Here is a 19,076-nt window from a genome sequence, read left to right as displayed (position 1 = left end):
ATTCTCCAGGCAAGAATACTGGAGTGGGTAGCCATTCCCTTCTCCAGGGGATCTTTCCAACCCAGGGATTGAACCAGGGTCTCCTGCATTGTGCACACCCACTTCTCCTTTGTCTAGTCCCTGAAAGTGGTTCATTTGTCTATCAAGAACCAGCACTTGACAGTGATTCAAAAAATATATGCACCCCAATATTCATAGCATTATTTACAATAGCCAAGATATGGAAGGAGTCTAAATATCCATCAACAGATGAATGGATAAAGATAACCACTTTCCATAAAGAAAGAAGTAGGTATGTGATGCACAATTACATTTACTCTACCTTATCCTATTCTCTTGTGTGACTAACAATTTCATATGTGATGATGAGAAACTTGGACTTACGATTGATTTTAAAAGAAAGGTAGCTGAAAATACTGCAGGTAGGGGCTTGGCTGGCTTCTGGACATGTGACTGTTCATTTACACAAGAGCCTGTGTGTAGAAGGGCCCTGCACTTCACTTAAGGCCCTGCTGTTGCCATCTTGAATTCTTTTTTCTTTAATTTACTGTAACTCTATTGTAATAGCAGAAGACTAGAAACAGGGAAAAAGTCTATCAGCATGGAGTGGGTGAATAAGCCACACAGTGGAGGACTCTGAGGCTGAAAAAGGAACGAGGAAGATCTCAACATATTGCTGCAGAGAGATTGATTGGAGTGGGTTGTTCTCTGAATAATGCAAGGTGGGTGTCCAAAATGGGCAATGTTCATTGGTTTATCATAAAAGGATTTAGCTGAGGAACAGCCAGGTGGAAGAGAAGCATAGGGCAAGGTATGTAGGAAGGAGCGTGGAGCTTCCATGATGCACCATTCTCCCCAAATCTCCATGTATTCACCATCCTGGAAGCTCTTGAAATTCTTAATTTTTGAACAAGAGGCCCTGCAATTTCTTTTTGCACTGAGCTCTCTAAGTTATATAGATGAATCTGTCTGGAGGATGGGCTTTTACATTTTATTTAATTTTATTATCATGGGAGGTAGAAGTGTTCAAAAATACTAAGTTTAGGAATATATTATTGTAAAGAGAAACAGGTCCTTTTCTCTTGACGAGATTGGAATACATTTATCCAAGAAATTAACAGGCAATCCCTCAAAATCAGCTTCATATAGGGAATTTCTAGGAGGCAAGGAAACAGAAGACAAAGAAGGCAGTATGAGAGTGTGGAGAATCTGAGTATAAATGGATTCTAATGAATTTAGACAAACCACATAATTTCTTCAAGGCTTAGTTTCTTTATTTGTAAAATGAGGGTAATAGTTCTGATGTTATAAAGTTGTGAGGTTTAAATAAGATAGTGTGTGAGCATCTTGTACAGTGATTGGCACATAGTAAGTCCTCAGGACATGACAGTTATGTTAATTTGGAACTTTGCTCTCAGGAGTCTACAATCCAGAAGAAGAGATAGATGTATCAAGTCATGACAGGGAAAACTGGTATATTATCTTAGGCTGTCATAACAAATATCACAGACTGGGTGGCTTAAACAATAGAAATTTGCTTTCTCACAGTTCTGGAGGCTAGGAGTTAAGATCAGGGTACCAGCCTGGTCAAGTGGTCAAGTTCTGGTAAGAACTCTCACCCTGGCTTTCGAACAGCTGTCATTTTGCTGTTGTCCTCACTTGGCAGAAAGCTCTGGTGTCTTTTCCTTTTCTTGTAAGGACACCAGTTTTATTGCATCAGGGCTCTACCCCTAAGACTTCGTGTAATCTTTTTTTTAAATTTTATTTTATTGAGGTATAGTTGATTTATTATGTTGTGTCGATTTCTTCTCTACAGAAAAGTGATTGCTGCTGCCTGCTGCCAAGTCGCTTCAGTCGTGTCCGACTCTGTGCGACCCCATGGACTGCAGCCTACCAGGCTTCTCCGTCCATGGGATTCTCCAGGCAAGAACACTGGAGTGGGTTGCCATTTCCTTCTCCAATGCATGAAAGTGGAAAGTGAAAGTGAAGTCACTCAGTCGTGTCTGACTCTTAGCGACCCCATGGACTGCAGCCTACCAGGCTCCTCCATCCATGGGATTTTCCAGGCAACAGTACTGGAGTGGGGTGCCATTGCCTTCTCCCAAAAAGTGATTAGTTATACATATATAAATACACATATATGTTATTCTTTATGTTCTTTTCCATTATGGTTTATTATAGGATATTGAATATAGTTCCCTGTGCTCTACAGTAGGACTGTGTTGTTTTCATTTAATCTTCATCCTTAAAGGCTGTAGCTCCAAAATATAGTCACATGGCGGGTTAGAGTCCCCCATATGCATTTTTTAGGGGGATACAATTTAGGGCATAACATCTGGCGTAAGTACAACCAGGGCATAGATGAATGACCAGCTCTGCTAGTAGAGGGAGGTCAGAGGAGGCATCACAGAGGAGATGATTTCTGAAATGTATGTAAAATGTTTTAATCAAAGAAGTGTATGCTCAAAATAAGTCAAGGAGCAGAGAGGAGTATATAATAAAAAACAATAATCTCCCCACCTCTCTCTAGCCTCAGGTTCACTTTCCATAGTTGATGCTAGGGAGTGAATGTTTGTGTCCCCTCAAAATTCAAATTGTAACCCTAATCCTCAATGTGATGGTATTTGAAAGTGGACTACTTCAGGGTTAATTAGGTCATGAGGGTGGAGCTGTTAAGATGGGCTTCAGTTCAATTCAGTTCAGTCACTCAGTCGTGTCTGACTCTTTGCGACCCCATGAATCACAGCATGTGCCAGGCCTCCCTGTCCGTCACCAACTCCCAGAGTTCACTCAAACTCATGTCCATCGAGTCGGTGATGCCATCCAGCCATCTCATCCTCTGTCATCCCCTTCTCCTCCTGCCCCCAATCCCTCCCAGCATCAGAGTCTTTTCCAATGAGTCAACTCTTTGCATGAGGTGGCCAAAGTACTGGAGTTTCAGCTTTAGCATCATTCTTTCCAAAGAATACCCAGGACTGATCTCCTTCAGAATGGACTGGTTGGATCTCCTTGCAGTCCAAGGGACTCTCAAGAGTCTTCTCCAACACCACAGTTCAAAAGCATCGATTCTTCGGCGCTCAGCTTTCTTCACAGTCCAACTCTTACATCCATACATGGCTACTGGAAAAACCATAGCCTTGACGGACCTTTTTTGGCAACATAATGTCTCTGCTTTTTAATATGTCATCTAGGTTGGTCATAACTTTCCTTCCAAGGAGTAAGTGTCTTTTAATTTCATGGCTGCAGTCACCATCTGCAGTGATTTTGGAGCCCCAGAAAATAAAGTCTGACACTGTTTTCACTGTTTCCCCATCTATTTCCCATGAAGTGATGGGACTGGATGCCATGATCTTAGTTTTCTGAATATTGAGCTTTTAAGCCAACTATTTCACTCTCCTCTTTCACTTTCATCAAGAGGCTTTTTAGTTCCTCTTCACTTTCTGCTATAAGGGTGGTGTCATCTGCATATCTGAGGTTATTGATATTTCTCCCGGGAATCTTGATTCCAGCTTGTGCTTCTTCCAACCCAGCGTTTCTCATGATGTACTCTGCATAGAAGTTAAATAAGCAGGGTGACAATATACAGCCTTGACGGACTCCTTTTCCTATTTGGAACCAGTCTGCTGTTCCACGTCCGGTTCTAACTGTTGCTTCCTGACCTGCGTATAGGTTTCTCAAGAGGCAGGTCAGGTGGTCTGGTATTCCCATCTCTTTCAGAATTTTCCACAGTTTATTGTGATCTACACAGTCAAAGGCTTTGGCATTGTCAATAAAGCAGAAATAGATGTGCTTAGTGCCCTTATAAGAAGAGAAAAAAGAGGAGAGAACTTTCTCTCCCCATCACCCTTCCTCTTCCCTCTCCCTCTGCTGTCCCTCCTTTCCCCTCCCCCTAGCCCATGAGGATATAGCCCTCAACAAACCAGGAAGAATACTCTCACCAAACACTGGATCTGCTGGTACCTTGATCTTGAATTTCCCAACTTTCAGAAATGTGAAAAATAATTTATTTTATTTAAACCTACCAATGCCAATGTATGATATTCTGTCATAACAGCCGGAACTAAAGACAATATTTTAAGATGTTTCTGTTTTAGTTCTCATATTTGACATTCTTCTCTACCCCTTCCAATGCTAGATGTCTATCTTGTTGTTTCCCCCCTAGTTCTTCTATTGGTTATCTTTTTGACTTAAAATGATTTACTTGCACCTGTTTGTTTTGTCATCACTTTTCTGTGTTATCTATCGACTCCCAGCTTTATAAAAAGAGAGTCATGTTCCATTCTTTTCTCTAGCTTTCCTCCTCCTGCCATGGCCCGCCTTCTTTATTTTAACCTTTTACATTATCAAGATTACCAATTTATTTTCTGTTCTGCTACTACAGTCGAGTTTTCCTTACAAATCAAAAAAAGCAGCTTTTGTGTTATTAGGGCTGTGCAAATGCTGGTCTAAGTTACATGCTTGAAATACTTTCACTTCTTTACTGAGCCAAATGATATAAACTCAGCACCAGTAGGAGGATATCTTTTCCTCAAAGTCAAATGGAGTTCTCTTTTCTTACAATTTAGAAAATTTTAAAAACCATTATATACTTGAGTTTGCTACATATTTAGATGTATTTTTCTTGTGGAGTTTTATTTTTAAGTTTCTAAATGTCTCTCTCTTTTCTCTGTTTTTTCTTAAAATATTGGCTTGGAGAAATTCTACTCCATCTTACCATCTGTCTTAGGCCAGGCTGTTATATCAGCATATCGTAGACTGGGTGGCTTAAACAACAAAAACTTATTTATCACAGTGCTAGAGGTTAGAAGTCCAAAATCAGAGTGCCAGTACCCCTGAGTGGAGTTCTGATGAGGGCCCTCTTCTGGGTTGCAGAGTACAACTTCTTGTTGTGTCCTTACATGGTAGAGAGCAGAGAGAGGAAGCAAGGTGTCATGACTCTTATAAGAACACTAATCCCATTCATGAAGGCTCTACCTGCATGATCTCATCTAATCCTAATTACCTCCCAAAGATTCCAACTCTGAATACCATCATATTAAGGGATGGGATTTCAACATGTGAATTTTGGAGGCACAAACATTCTGTCCATACAGCATCTTTTCCATCAGGATCACCCTCCTAAAGACCTTTCTTTCTTCCAGAGAACTCCATCCTTCTGCTACAGGAACTGCTTATTTTTTAGGCCTGCAGTACAGCTATCATTCTGGGAATACTTGAACTTCTTTCCTTTACTGCTCCTTTGTGGTGCATCTACTGTTTCCCAAATTCCATATTTTCTTTCTTGATTCTGTTCCTCATTTTGATAAAATAGATCAAGAAACATCTTAAGAATGGCATAAAACTAAGATATAAGTGTCTCAAATTATGTTTCATTAATGCATTTGATAGTTTGATTGGGTGTAGTATTCAAGGATAACCAAAACACTGAAATTTTCAGTTGGTTTTGTCCAGCCCTGTTTTTATATATTCATGTTACCAACATCCCACAAAATGTCTTAAGTGTATACCATCAGAGTGTGGATAAGCCATTCATACTAATGAGTATCCCATCACATTAGACACTCAATAGATGATGACCAGCCACCATATCACAAGGGCAGAGTTTCTCACTGGAGACTGTAACCAGTGTGCACAACTCAGCAACAAATCAGTTTCCAGGCACCGAACTTACTCCAACCCAATTTCTCTCAGAGTCTTTGTCATTCCTTTCTGAAGTGGTCCCGTTGCCTCTTTTTTCCCCTTTCCTGGATCCATCTTTTATCTAGGCTTTTGAGTAGAAAAACTAGCTCTGCAAACATGAAGATATATCTTTTCATCTGATTCTTTGTCTAAAGGCTTTTTATTTTTAATTTTATAGTCTTTGTTGCTGCTTCCAAAGTGGGTGACTCATGCTTACCTGAGTAGAAATATGTGGAAAAATATAGACCCTTGTGGTTCACATTAAGTAAAGAGGTTAAAGAAATGCATAGGAAATACACAGATTAATACTTCAAGATATAATCTTACCACAACAGACTGGAAATTATTTGCCGTTAAACTTTTGAAAGCATAACTCTATTGCTTTTCAACAGCCACTGTACTAATGAGAAATTAGATGCCAGTTTGGCATGTTCTCTTGTGGCTGACTTGTTTTGGAAGATTTGAAGATGTTCTTTTTATGCTTGATGTTAAATTTCAGAGTAACATGTTTAGGAATAAGTATTTTTAAATTCTTGAATTAGTTATTTAATAGATCCTCTCAACTGGAAGGTTTGTGACCATTTGGCTTTAAAAGATTTTCATTATTTCTTTGCTAATTTCCTCTTTTTTTTTTTTTAAGAGTGGATATTTTATTTATTTCTTTTTCTTTTTTTTTAAATTTTATTTTATTTTTAAACTTTACATAATTGTATTAGTTTTGCCAAATATCAAAATGAATCCGCCACAGGTATACATGTGTTCCCCATCCTGAACCCTCTTCCCTCTTCCCTCCCCATACCATCCCTCTGGGTCGTCCCAGTGCACTAGCCCCAAGCATCCAGTATCGTGCATCGAACCTGGACTGGCAACTCATTTCTTACATGGTATTTTACATGTTTCAATGTCATTCTCCCAAATCTTCCCACCCTCTCCCTCTCCCACAGAGTCCATAAGACTGTTCTATACATCAGTGTCTCTTTTGCTGTCTCGTACACCAGGTTATTGTTACCATCTTTCTAAATTCCATATATATGCGTTAGTATACTCTATTGATGTTTTTCCATCTTGCTTACTTCAATCTGTATAATAGGCTCCAGTTTCATCCACCTCATTAGAACTGATTCAAATGTATTCTTTTTAATGGCTGAGTAATACTCCATTGTGTATATGTACCATAGCTTTCTTATCCATTCATCTGCTGATGGACATCTAGGTTCTCTTTATCATCGTCTCTGTGCTCACTTGAAAGTTGATTTGTTGAATGCAAGACTTGCTGAGTTAGTCTTTTCTCAACTTTAAAAAAATTTTATATTGTGGTAAAAACACAAAAACATAAACTTGTCTCAGCTTTTATCTCTTTTAAAATCTCTATTTATTCTAAGACCCAAGCAACACCTTGACTTTTCCATTCTTTTATTGTGTTTTTAAAAATATTAGTAACTAATAATTTCTAATGGTTAATTCTATTTTTTTTCCTGCTCCTTATTGATAGTACCTTCACCTTGGTTTACAGATAGACAATCTCTCTGAAGATGTTAACTATAATTGCTTTGTTTCCTGAATTATTTCTGTTTTCCAATTACTTATCTTGATCTTGCTTTCTTGTTGCTGGTTTTCTTCCTATGCCTGGCAATCCTAAATTGTCTATAGAAGAAGGAGAGACTAAATAACCAATGTGGCTTTCTTCTGCAGTAATGTAAGGACTCTTCAAGGTGACACATGGCATGGGGTAACACTGAGAAGGCAGGGCTGTGGCTCATAGTCTTTGCTCCCAGATGAGCAGAATAGGGACTGTACCTCAATCTATGGATCCTTCCAAGCAGTTGAATATAAAGGGTTTCACTTACAGACGCCATCATCCACATTAGAAACCTTAGCTTCTGTCAGTTAGTTCATGTGGAGTTAGGTAGGTAAAATGGTTCAAGTTTGAAAATACAGTACAGATCTTCCTGGATTTAATGAAGAGGGGTTACATACTGATAAATCCAAAGTAAGTTGAAACTATCATAAGTCAAAAGTGCATTTAGTAGCCCTAACCAACTGAATATCATAACGTAGCATAGCCTGAACATGCTCAGAGCACTTGTGCATGCTAAGTCACTTCAGTCACGTCCAACTCTTTGCAACCCTATGGACTGTAGCCCACCAGGCTCCCCTGTCCATGGGCTTCTCCAGGCAAGAATGCTGGAGTGGATTGCCATGCCCTCCCCAAGGGATCAAACCTGTGTCTCTTACGTTGCCTGCATTGGCAGGCGGGTTCTTTACCACTAGTGCCACCTGGGAAGACCCCAGAACATTACATTAGCCTACAGTTTGACAAAATCATCTAACACAAAGCCTATTTTATAATAAAGTGTTGAGCATCCCATGTCATTTTATTGAATATTGTACAAAATAAAAAAAGAAGGGCAGTTGTCCAGATAGAGTGGTTTTAAGTGCATCAGTTGTTTACCCTCATGACTGGGAGCTATGCTTCTGATCTGACCAGCATCAAGACAGAGAGAGAGTTTTGCACTGCTTATCGTGCCTGGAAAAGATCACAGTTCAAAATTCAAATAATGGTTCCAACTGAATGTGTGTCACTTTCACACCATTTTAAAGTCAAAAAATCCTAAGTCAGGGACTGTTTGTATATACCAATGAGGTTTTTCCAGGGTGAATGCTTTGTTTTAAATTAGTGAGATTTAAACTATCTTTTTTCGGAGAAGGCAATGGCACCCCACTCCAGTACTCTTGCCTGAAAAATCCCATGGATGGAGGAGCCTGGTAGGCTGCAGTCCATGGGGTTGTGAAGAGTCGGACACGACTGAGAGACTTCACTTTCACTTTTCACTTTCATGCATTGGAGAAGGAAATGGCAACCCACTCCAGTGTTCTTGCCTGGAGAATCCCAGGAATAGGGGAGCCTGGTGGGCTGCCGTCTATGGGGTCACACAGAGTCGGACACAACGGAAGTGACTTAGCAGCAGCAGCAGCAACAACAGCAACAGCAAACTATCTTTTTAAAATAGGATTCAAAATAGTTTTTAAATTTTGAATATGAATTTACTTGCAATCAAAAAACTACAAAATTAGAGTGTATAGATGAAAGACTGTATTTAATGGCATAATTGGTTTCTTTAAAAGAGTATTCACCAATTCATATTGGGCTTCTACAGCTGTTCAGGTAGACATTTTTGTAGTAATTAAACTCAAATTCTGGAGTCCTTACCCCCTTCCACTTTTATCTGAATGTTGTTTCAGGCTATATACCTAGCTTTATTTTATTTTTAGGCTGCACTTCAGAGCTTGTGGGATCTTAGTTCCCTGGCCAGAATCAAACCAGTGAAAGCAGCAAGTGGATGGACCACCAGGGGATTCCCTGTGCCAAGCTTTTTCTGTCTCCAAATTAAACATTTTATTTGTGTGTATGTATATATTTACATATATATTTATACTCTATATAAACTATGTCTTTATATTTTCACCAATTAGTCCAAGTAGAGTTGAGTAGCTTCAATGGTTCCACTTAAAAAGGAAGTAAAACTCTAGTACATCCTAAAGAAAAAAACATTTCCCAGCCTTTCAGCTTTTCCTTAGTTTCTTCTTCCTTCCTACATGGAAGTTTAATAATGGTTCAGAAAATGTCTATTCAATCAATTCTTTTCAGAATCCATTATGGGAATCCTGAATCCTACCCAACTTTATTTTGTGTCTACATTGCAAAATTTAAGGCAGTAGGATTTTTGTGGCCCCAAATCGGTATATTGTCCTTTTACTTATCTGGGTTGCCCCTACTTAAGTCCTAGACTTTAACTTTGGGTAGATCCCGGGGCATGTCATATCTTTTCCTTCTTGGGGTTACTCTGGAACCTGAAGAGAAGACCCTGCTAACTTCACAGAGGATACTGGCATTTTCTCCTTTGTGATCAGCATGACTCTCAATATGGTGAGTCAGGTTCAACAACCCCAGACTCATTCAGCAGAATCTTAAGACTCCTCTTGAAACAGAACAGGCTCTATCTTGAAAGCAGGACTCCATCTCGGGCTGGACTGTGGACTTTGAGTTATATGCCCAGTATCTATGGAAACAACATACCATCAGGAAAGCCAGGCCCCCAGAAGAAGAGCCCCAGGGCTCTCCATTGCCTAAAAGAATATCCTAATTATCTGTGTAACAAATAGAATCATATATTCTATTATGCTTATTGGGGTATGACCACAGTCCTATGATAATTGTCCACTGTTAACTACCTAGGCTTAAGGCATATGAATCACGGGTTAACTTTGATTGTATCTTTCTTTTCCTGTGTTCAGATTAGTTTCATGGAATTTGGGGAAGTGGGTTTGGGCACGTACACTTAGGGTATATAAGGTTTTCAGAAAAACCTGGTGGGGGTCCTTGGCTAAGAGGAGACTCCACCTTCGGTCCGCTGGTATAATAAACTGCACTCCACTATCTGCATTGTCCTTCTGAGTGAGTTTATTTCCCAGAATGTGTGGCTACAACACTCTCATTTAGATGGGATCCCCAGTTTCCTGGAGATGGCGAAAGCCCACCCTGGAGTTCTCCAAACCTTCCAATGGCTGCAGGGCCCCTCAAATGCCCCATGCGGGCCACTCCAGTCTGCTGTCTCTTGAGGGTGGAGGCTGAATGCTGAACTCACACTTTCCACCCAGAAATCTTAACGGTGCCCCATGCAGCCAAAAACTAGCAGGCTCTGCCTCACCCCAGGAGATGCACATGCTGGAAGCAGAGTTAACGGTCCAAGGGCCTGGGAAGGTGGAGCCCAGACCTCAAATATGTTCCCACTCCTTGATGTGCCCAACCCACACATCTCTCTTGAAATCTATGGATTTGTCACTGGCAAAGCCCTCTGGAATCTCTGGGGAAAATACAATGGAACCTGGGCGATAAGGTCTAACCTCTTCTTTAGGGCTTAGTCTAGTTTCAGTTGCCTGGAGGGGTTAGTGTGCAGAGGCCTTGCATCTAACACATTGCTTTAGAGTTCCCAGCACGGAACTGCTGCGCCTGACACTTCAGCTGGCGGGGTGGGCCTTGTGGAGAAACACAGCCAGAGACATGGCAATTCAGGATGCTGGTGGCAGCAGGCTGTGTGCAGAGATGCTGTGCCAGGTATTTCAGTCTGGAGCTGTGAGCAGGGTTCCTGTGCCAGACCCAGAACTCTGTCCCTTCCAGCTCCCTAAAAAAGCAGCACCCCCCTCATCCTGTCTAGGGGCAGAAAGACACTTGTAGGGCATAAATTAGGAAGGGAAGGTAACAGGCTGAGTGGCCCAGTTTAACTTTTTTTTTTACATTCTGTTTCATTTTCCTAAACTGATCCTTTGTTTCTGGATGGTAGTTTCATTCCAGGCTAAAACTTTTAGAAGAACTTAGGTCCCCAGCTCCTTTCCCCTAGTAACCTAAAGAGAGCAGATGGCCTCTCAGTTCAGTTTAGTTCAGTCACTCAGTCACGTCTGACTCTTTGAGACCTTATGGACAGCACTATGCCAGCCTTCCCTGTCCATTACCAACTCGCAGAGCTTACTCAAACTCATGTCCATTGAGTCGGTCATGCCATCCAACCAGGTTATATAAAGTGCATGTTCCCTCTTCCCTTCCATTTAGTAGAATTTATCTGAAAATGAATAAGTTAGGTGTCAAATCAGGTACATTCATGCAATAAATGTTCAGTTCAATAAATAAAAGCATTTTAATAGAATAAATTGAAATAAATTCTCTAACTGGTCTGTTTGCTGCCTTCACAGACGGACCCAGTGGACCTATGTTCCCCTCTGCACCCTCTTGCTCAGCCTCTGCTTTATTCTCCTAACCCCTCAGCTGCCTCTAGTCCTTCCTCTCAGTTTAAGAGACAAGCATTCACCTAGTGGGTAACTGGTGATGGACATGTGGTAACTAGGGCAGGAGACAGACTAGGACAATAAGGAAGGTGGCTACTCTTAAGCAACCAACGATGCCCCTACAACAGCATTGGACAGTGGCTTGGCCCAGCTCACTCTCAGAACCCTGCTAAGGAAGAGATGGTTTGTGAATTTATTACTGTCTCCTCAAATACAAGCTGGAATCACTTGCAAATCTGAAGAAATGTAACACTGTACTCAGATATGTTGCCCACCTGTTGGGAGCTTCAGAGAGGTTGCTCTTAAGAAACTGAATTAGGGTACCTGGCAAAGAGTTATTAAACTATAAAATCAACACAGCACAGAATGCAAAGCTGTTTAAAAGATGTTTCCTCCCCCACTCCCAGCCCCAGTTCACAAAACTAGACAATAACCCAACTGATGTTAAGCAGAACCAAAGAAATAATATGCAAATCAGGAGCATGGTGATCACCTTGGGAGCATAGGAAATTGAGTCATCAGGAACAGTTAGCAAGGGCCTCCAAAGCATTGTCCTGGGGAGAGGGAACAATCCTCTCCCACTGGCCAGACCAATCCCATTTTGTAGGTAGAAGCTTCAGGCTATCTCAACCTGATGCTATTAAGCACTAGATATGTCTGCAGAACTCTTTGTTCTGATTTCCTGCTCTCCAGGCAATCTCTGATCATTATCCGACTTCCTCTTTGGTTCTGCCTACAGAAATGAATCTGTTACAAGGGCTTTTAGCATCCTGTTCCTTATAATGTTATTTTTTTTTTAATTGTTTAATTGTAAATAAACAAAATGGCATTTTGACCACTAGATTATTTGGCTTCCCCTCTAGGTTGACCAACCAGGCAAGAAAAGGCTGATTATATAATATGCATGTTCCTGTCTCTCTGAGTTGTACTTCTCATTATCAGTGAATGATCTGGCATTCCATGTTGGGGGTTTTGTGGATGTGAGTCTGCCCCTGAGGAGATGAATCTACTCAGGGAGCACTTGGGTCTCAGAACCTGGAAGGGGGAAGGCCTGGTTCTGGAATGAGGAGAGTTCCCTTGGTGAGGACACAGCCCACAGAGGCTTGTTTCCTATGTGATAAACACATATGCTTCTAGCTGCTGCTACTTTACCATTTTTAGAAAAAGATAAAATGTTCAATTCATAATGGAAGATACAGCACTTACTGTGCATGGCATGCCCAACATTAACTTCTGGGTTTCTAGAACAAAAGAGTGGCACTATTTCCCCTGATATTCATCCTTTAAAACATTCCTGTTAACTTATGTAAAATAAACATGTAAAAATTTCAACTTAATATCCTGGTGCAGATGAATTTATAATTCAGCCTATTGATTTTAAGAAGGGAGAGGAGGAGAGAAAATGAATGATTTTTAACCCTAAACTCACCCTCTCCTATTCCTCTCCAAGCCAGAGGCAAGATGAGATTTGTGCCAAAAGATGGGAAGAATTTCCATCCTGTTTGGATTATGCTGAGATGCTTTTGGAAAACATGTAAAAGAAGAAAACAGTGGCAGGAAAGCACAATACCCTGTTTATTTCTCTTTTGGATACACATTTATAAACCCTCAGAACCATGCCCCAAGAAAGTAGGATTTCCAATTTGAAGCAAGCAGAAGCAGTAGCTTTTAAAATAGAACAGCAGGATTGCTGGGAGGGGATTCTATCTAGTGATAATGGCTGCTGTTTCCATGGCAATTGCAAGCAGAAGTCATATTCACCTGCGACACTGGCATCTCTGCTCCTTTTGTTCAGGATGAACTACCATTAAGTAGCAGACAGCACTGGTAGCGAAACACACACTGCGGTGAACTGGATGCCACCTCTCTGTGTACAGATCTTTTGTCTGTAATGAATCTGCAGTTCCCTAAGTCCTTTTGTTGTTAGCATAACAAGAGAGAGCTTGAAAAAACATAAATTCTGCTCTGAAAATGTTTGCAGTCTCACCTGGGCCGAATTTTTCTGAGAAAGAGTTTTAAGTCTTTAATTCTCAAATCCAACAATTCCCAAACCCTCCCATGACTCAGAAGCCCTAACTCTGCAAAATGCAAATTCAGAGGTGCCACCACCCAGAAAATCTGATTTAGTAAGCCTGAGATGAGGCCCAGGACTCTGAATTCTTAATAGGTACCCTAGCTAATTCAGATACAGATGGTTCAGACTAGTTCTAAGAAGCCCTGTTTCAGGATACTGTTTCCTTAATGGAAAATTATGAATTGAATCTCAAGGGATTTCTTCCACGAGGAGACTACTTCGAATGTATTCAGGCCATGTAGCTTTAGTCAGGCAGCAAAGTGGTTTTAGAGTAGTCCTGAGCTTTACGCTGTTTGCTTAGGGGCTTGGTTCATTATAATTAAGTGGCAGTACTCCCCCAAAGGGCACCCCATGCCTGCTGTTTTCATCTAGAGAAGAGGCAAGGAACACTCTTGTGCAGCACCTGGCCAGCTGGCTTCAGAGGAAAGGCTGTGGAGCTGTTACTTCCAGGTTCAAGACAAAGAGATGAAGTTCTTATTGCGTTCTGCCCTTCTCATAACAGTGTGGGCTGCAGCTTTAGGAAGGCTACAGATTCACAGCTGTAGCTATGAAGGGAGAAAGTGTCCATTTGAATTCCTGTTCTCACTAATGTGAGGTCCCCACTCCTTGGACGCATCTTCTTGTAGCAACCTTTTCCTTCATCCTTCTATTTTTCTAGCCTCTCAGCTTTAGATGTGCAAAGACAACCTTTCTCCATTGCTTTCATTCAGTTTCTAGGTTGCCCTAGATGCTTCTCTTAGCCATATTCTGTTTGTTAAATACAGAATCCCCACAAGCACCTGCCTCCAGGGACAGCCTGGGAAAAACGGTCTGGCAAAGATAGGAAGCCTTTCTGTGCAAAGCCAGCATGGAAGGCAGACAGAATCACAGACAGTGGCTCAGGTTGAAATTCAGAATATCCTAAGTGAAACTTTGCGGGAAGATGCTCCCCTTGCCCCAAGCCCACAGTCCTCAGTTTCAGAAATAACTTCATGTGCACGTGCCAAAGCACTGCAGGTGGTACTGATGCTTTTGTTCAAATGTAGTTTATCTTTGAAGGGGAATAAAGTAGATCTGAATAAAAGTCCTATTTTTGGAAAAGTAAGTGATGCACTGATAGATATTTGCAATGTGAAAACGCTTTCCTCAGGCTTTATCCTCAGTGACTTAACTTTTCTTACAGCAGGAGGAGCCCACATCACAGAGAGGACTTGGTGACCGCTGCGTCACTGACATTTTGTGGCTTTTCTCATTTTCACAGAATGGGAACAACAGGAGTGGTTTCCAGAGCGATGAAAATTCAAAATAAAATAACACATAGGCAATTGCTGTCAACCGCTTTATTTTTTAATCTACTAATTCTTGTGAACTGGCACCTCTCTTGCTGACAACCATAGAGCCAGCTTTGTAAACAAGTCATAGTTGAAGGCAGAGCACAGGGGTGCTGGACTATTATCCTTGTCAAAGGAACTCCATGGAGTTCTACTAAGAAGGTGAGAGTAACAAGAAGCAGTAAAATGTGGTAGTTAAGCTTGCAAGATTTGGCACTGGGCTGCCTGAATACCAATCCATGCTCCTCACATACTCAGAGACTCCTTGTTCATAAAATGGGAACCATGAGAGCTACATCCTGTGATTATGGTGAGTATCAGGCAAGGGGATGCTGTTAATCTTCTAGCAGAGGGTGGGCATGTAACCAAGTTTGCTATTCTAAATGTGGAGAATCAAATGTGTGATTTGATATCACTTCATGGAATACTTGAATTTATTTGGAAGATCAAGGAGACAGAGCTGTCAGCACATAGACTGGAAGAATTAGCTCTCTGGTCACCATCTGTGTCTATGGGATGGAGCCTGGAATTAGCCACCATGAATCCCTTAATCAAGCAAATGGGAGAGAACATGTCAATAGCCTTGGACTTGGCTCTAGTCATTCCTGCTTCCCGTGGACTAGGACCTCCCTTTCCTCTACACCCAACTTCCATTACCAGATCCTCTTTAGCAGATCTTGTGCCTCGCCACTTTAATATCCAAAAGGCCTATTTCTTCTCAAGATCTACTCACTGTCTAATGTAGAATGAGGGGACACTATGCTTCAATAGAATCATTTCCTCCTTTGCAGTTGAATAAGGTGGAGAGATTTGAATAAACAAGGACAGATCAGCTCTCCTTGATGCCTCCCATCCCTTCAGCTCTTCATCTCTTCTCCGCTGCCTCATATTCCTTGAGTGGAGTCGAGAATGCTCAGGGCAATCTCGTGGTGAGGAAAACAGATGCAGTCCCTGTTCTCATGGAGCTTACAATCTAGAGGGAGAACAAGCACAAACAGGTAAAAGACAAATAATTTCATGTTGTTGCAAACAGTCTCATGAAACACGCAGTTACATTAACTGTTAGAGTAACACACAGTTACAGTAACACACAGTTACTAGAATTGCTTATGGCTCTAGTTGCTTTCTGGACTACAGAATTAATATGAACAATTTTAAAATAGAACATTATCATTTCCTTTATATATATTCTGTCTTTCTCTACCATCTTGAAAACTTTGAGCTACCACAAACAAGTGTCAAAGATTTAAAAAAATTCTCAACATTGTAAAAAGCTTAAAGTGTGTATCACAATAGCAAAGGAAAGTTATAATATTCAATAACAGATATACATTATGTATTTAGCATAGGCAATTATTAAAGATACAGATGTAACCATAATTTTAACCTTTTAAATGGACAAGTGGAATCACTGCACTGGTTGTTAACATCAGTTGCTACACTGATCATCAGCAGGAAGAATAAAGTATTTTATCTCATTGATAATGTTTATGTTGCAGAAAAATGCTACAATGCTAAACAATAATATAATTACCAATTAAAATAAGTATTGCAACAAAATATGAATATATATTTTAAATTAATTGTAAAAGCTAAAGAATATAGGGTAATTTTTAAATTACTAGAAGACTAAAATATTCCACTAACATGTTTTAGTTAAAAAATAATAATTTTATGTTATATCAAGGGCTTCAAAGGAAAGAAAGAAGAGCTCAAAGAAGAGGGTTGTGGAAGAGAGTCAGGGCTACTTTAAATACAGAAGGTGAATCTGTGGGTGGTGAATCTAAGCTGAGAAAAAGTTGCTTCTTTTAAAGAAGTTCTCAGTGAAAAAGCCTGGAGAAGGCAATGGCAACCCACTCCAGTGTTCTTGCCTGGAGAATCCCAGGGAGGGGGGAGCCTGGTGGGCTGCCATCTCTGGGGTCGCACAGAGTCGAACATGACTGAAGTGACGCAGCAGCAGAAGCAGTGAAAAGCCAGACTTGGCTTGAGGTGAAAAGGTAAAAAAAAGACTGAAAAAAGCTGAGGTTCTGGTACTGACACTGAACTCAGAGCCAGTTCAGGGTTCCCAGAGGGCTCAGGGAAGTTTGTTATGTGGTGGATCCCCAAGTGTTTAATGGATTAAGGACACAGTGAACAAAATGCAAATTCATTCATCTGTCACTCCACATGTGTTACTAGAGCATTACAACTTATTAGGAACTCTTCTGGGTCTTTGAGCTGCATCCACAAACAAAAGAAAGATTTCCACTTGGTGGAGCTTATATTCCAACTGGGTAAGAAAGAAGATAATGAACAAAAGTAGTCCCCAAGGAAATGATGTCCTAGGTTAGGAGGTGTTACGTGTTAAGGAAAAGGAGACAAACTAGGGAGAGCAGGATAAAGGGGGAGTGAGGAGCACGCAGGCAGAGGCATGTGCGTGCGTGTGTGATCTAAAACAGAGTGGTCGGCATAGGCCTCGGAGGTAAGGTTGAAGGATTTCACTGTACATACAGATGGCCAGGGAAGAGGGGCCCACGCAGACTGAACAGCCAGCATGAAGGCCCAGAGGTGGAAGCCTGAGACTCTGGGTGACGCTGAGTGTGAGGGTCCCTGGACCTCTGGTGTCTGAGCTAAATGGGGATGTGGGGACTGATGGTGTCTGGGATGAGGGTGGGGCTGCACCCCTGGGGGCACATAGTGCTGGGGCTGAGCGGCAGCTGTCATTGGTGTCACAGCGTTTATGGGCTGAGGCTCAGGAAGTGACAGTGGGATGCTGGGCCAGGTATCGGGATCAGGCCAAGACCTTGTTTCCCCTGTGGCTCTGAGTTCTCCTGCACCCTCCATGGTGACACCTCCGGGCTCCCCTAATCTCCCCAACAGAGCTGCTAATGCCCCCAGTACCCATCCTCTCCTTGTCCTAACCCGGGCCCTGATTCCTCAGGGCAGAGGGCCTGTGTGACATGTCAGGAGGGCAGCAGGCAGCCTGAGTTAAGCAGCATTGCTGATGAGTTAGGAAACTGACTGAACTTGACCTTGGGTAGAAGAAAAGCAGGTTACTCAGGCTTACATTTTGCCTTTGTTACTTGTTAACTGAGACCTTGTTGAACTTATTCTCAGGCTCGCCTAAGAGATTTGCTGTTGATGAGCAGTCAATGCCCCTGAACTTGAGGTCTGTATACAAACACTTTTGCCTTTATTGACTCTCAGGTTCTGGGTATATGTCTTCCTTGGCCTGCTGTTCAGATGTAAAACAGAGATCATAGTCTCACAGGTTGTTGTGAGGATAATTTAAACAGGTTATAGGACCATCTACCCTCTCTCTTTGTATTGCCTATGCTGCAGAGACTGCTCTGTTGCCACATTAAAGGAGACCACACCTAGGGACTTTCCTGGCAGTCCAGTGGTTAAGACTTTGTGCAGGAGATGTGGGTTGGATCCCTGGTCTGGTAACTAAAATCCCACACGCCACCAAACCCAAAAGGTTTAAAAAAAAAAAAAAGACCACATTTTGTCTCTCTGCTCCTGTGACCTGGTCTGGGCATGTGGCTCTCTGACGTGGTGGGAGTTATGACAAAACTGCTTCCTAGGTTCTAGGGTTGATTCTGACTGTGGTGCTGGAGATTATATATATAGGGTGTTACTTTGCTCTTGCTTTAGCTCCAGGGAGGCAGTAAGCAGTAGGTGTTTAGGAGAAGCTTGGCTCAGGGTTTGTTAAATAAGTGCCTGGAAGGAAAGCTAATGAGTGTAAGTGACTCTGTGAGGCCCCTCAGTCTCTGCTCAAAGTGCTGAGTGGTAGCTGGTATCTCTGGGCAGACAGTTCCTCATCTTATGCTGTGGGTCTTTGGTTGGCCAGTCACTCTTCTTGCCTCTCCTCTCCATCGGGGAGTGATGCTATGGAATTGGGGGGGCTTCTAGAATAGATGGGGGACACTTCTTGGGCACTGAGACTTCGGGCTGGGCAGTGGGATTTGGCAGAAAGTGAGAGCCTAAACATACCAGAACTGAAGGATTCAGAAATTCTGGTTAAAAGGGAAAGAGTAGAGAAGAGAAGTGAGAGCACATTGGTTCAGTTTCGGAGTACCCCTATTTTATGACCCACACTTATCATCCCAGGTCTGCTTCACTCATTCACATCACCTAGGGCAGTGGTTCTAAATCATCCCTGTGCAGCAGACATCTGCAGAGATTTAAAT

General features: G+C 41.7%; 1 long non-coding RNA gene across 4 annotated transcripts in view; it reads left to right on the top strand.

Moving 5' to 3' along the window:
* LOC139182701 (uncharacterized) overlaps positions 1–19,076 on the top strand; it is a 697,507-nt gene that overhangs the window by 35,069 nt on the left and 643,362 nt on the right. The window lies entirely within an intron of this gene.

This window comes from Bos indicus, chromosome 4 (genome assembly GCF_029378745.1).
Source record: "Bos indicus isolate NIAB-ARS_2022 breed Sahiwal x Tharparkar chromosome 4, NIAB-ARS_B.indTharparkar_mat_pri_1.0, whole genome shotgun sequence".
NCBI lineage: Eukaryota > Metazoa > Chordata > Mammalia > Artiodactyla > Bovidae > Bos > Bos indicus.
Note: the sequence above shows the minus strand (reverse complement) of the source record. Positions and strands in the feature narration are given on the sequence as shown.